The following is a 2,042-nucleotide window of genomic DNA, read 5'->3' on the forward strand; positions in this document are numbered from 1 at the left end:
ATCTTCCCTGTTAGAGAGGAAGCCTCACCTGGTAGCACCACCGTTCTCTCGATCCCTTTCTAAATTCTAGTACTGTCATCCCCTTCAAAGAGAGATGACTTCTTTCCATTATTCTTTCGCTCCTAAGAGGCACACCTTGTCTGAGCTTCCACAGTTCTCTTCACGATCGCGGGCATCAAATAACTCTACTGGGATTTATTTTTCATTTAAGCAATCAGGAGATTACATTGTTCAATTTTAAACATCTCTACTATTTAAAAATTAGTAGTATTGCTGGAACCGACATAGGAGATTACATTTTCTCATTTTTGCATCAGAGCACATGATATATAATGTGCTGTGATGCAAAATCTTTAACCGGAGTAGTGTTCTGAAATTTTAATTTACGACAATGTCAACATATTTGATGCACACCTTTTTACAGTATGTTGTGGAAGGGATATTACGAAATTAGTTCTTTCGACTTTTAACTAGCATGCATTCTATACACGGTTTGATGTTCCGTATGTAACTGATTTTAAGGGTTTCTATAAATAACAGTGAAATTCAAACCAAAGAATGAACCATGCAAGTGTGATCATTTCAATAAAGTGGCAACACCAGTAAGCATTAACTCATGCAAACATGCCCAAAGTGGCTGGGTTTTATTATTGACAATATCAAATCAAACAATAAATTCTAAACAATTGATTACATATCACGATATGACAAATCTTTAGCTGATTAGTTGTTATTGGAGAACTGAGCCTGGAGCCAGTCAACAGTTTTCTTGTCAAGTTGGAATGCCTTGGATAGCACATCATCTGAAATAGGTGGGGTTGACCCAAAAACTGCATTTGCGACAGTGATCAAGCCGGGATTTTGGCTACTCAGACCGGCAAATGCAACAGCAGGGACATTTCCAATGTTGAACTGGAAGTGGATGAGTCCCTCAGGAAAAACAAACACATCACCCTTGTTCAACACCTTGGAGAAGAGCTTGAAGTTAGGGAATGACGTCACAAATCCGACATACAGGGTGCCCTCAATGACGGTGAGCACTTCAGTTGCTCTGGGGTGGGTGTGTGGTGGGTTGAGACCGCCGTTGGGTGCATAGTCGAGACGAGCAATGGAAATTCCCAGTGTATTGAGTCCGGCAAGTCTTTGCACATTGACCAGGGTGACGTTTGACCCGACGAGATTCTTACTTGTGTCGCCAGCCTTGTCGAGGCCTGAGAAGAAGAAGTCTTCTGGTTTCACGTCAGCAGAGTCCTTGCAAACTACACCGTTCACAAATACTTTAGAGCTATTGTCAGCAACACAGAAATCTTGAAGTGGGCTAGGGTCAGAAGCGAATGCTTGAGAGCTGGCCAAGGCAAGCAAAGTGAAGAGAAAAAGTGTACAGTAAGCCATTTCTTTCAAGCTTCTGATTTGTGTAGGCAAGTTGCAAATTGCTATTTGGTTTTACAATGTCCAAAGCTTGTCTGGTTATTTATAGTAGCGGGTGTGCATGAAATATTCCTCACATTTTGGAAATAAAATAAGTGAAGCTGTTGGCTAATTAGTCCATATTTGAAATGTTCTCTGTGAATTGGTCAGGAGCTAAAGATTTTATCTTAGCAGTTAGCATACTTTTTTTGAAACATTGCTAGAAGCAATAAAGGGGAGCAGTTAGCATACGTGGGCCACTAAATAAATGGGAGATGATGGGATGGGGTCAAAGAAGTAGACATCTTAATTCAATCTCAGCTCGTTGTCTCGTATGTAACATCAAATATATATGTTGCTTTGCTGGGAGTTTATCATTTACTAGTCAAACATGTACGACACATAGGAAAGTTGGTGCAGTACTACGTAGAAGAACTTGTCCAATCTGTTAGCAATAATATTATGTTTCAATTAACTGCATAATATAATTAATATATATTTCTAATAATTTTTGAAAGAACAGTAAACTATATTTTGAACGAGGTTAATTTTAAAATTGAATTATTGCTTTGACTTCATATCTGTGAAAGTCTCGTTTAGATAATCCATATTTTAAATCATTATTGTTTATGCCC

The 2,042-nt window shown here is 38.7% G+C and overlaps 1 pseudogene; it reads right to left on the reverse strand.

Annotated features, from left to right (window-relative positions):
* Nucleotides 1-723: 723 nt before the first annotated feature.
* On the reverse strand, nucleotides 724-1,398 carry LOC144546307 (putative germin-like protein 2-1 pseudogene; annotated as a pseudogene).
* Nucleotides 1,399-2,042: the final 644 nt, after the last annotated feature.

This window comes from Carex rostrata, chromosome 29, assembly GCF_964058835.1.
Source record: "Carex rostrata chromosome 29, lpCarRost1.2, whole genome shotgun sequence".
In the NCBI taxonomy this organism is placed as follows: Eukaryota; Viridiplantae; Streptophyta; class Magnoliopsida; order Poales; family Cyperaceae; genus Carex; species Carex rostrata.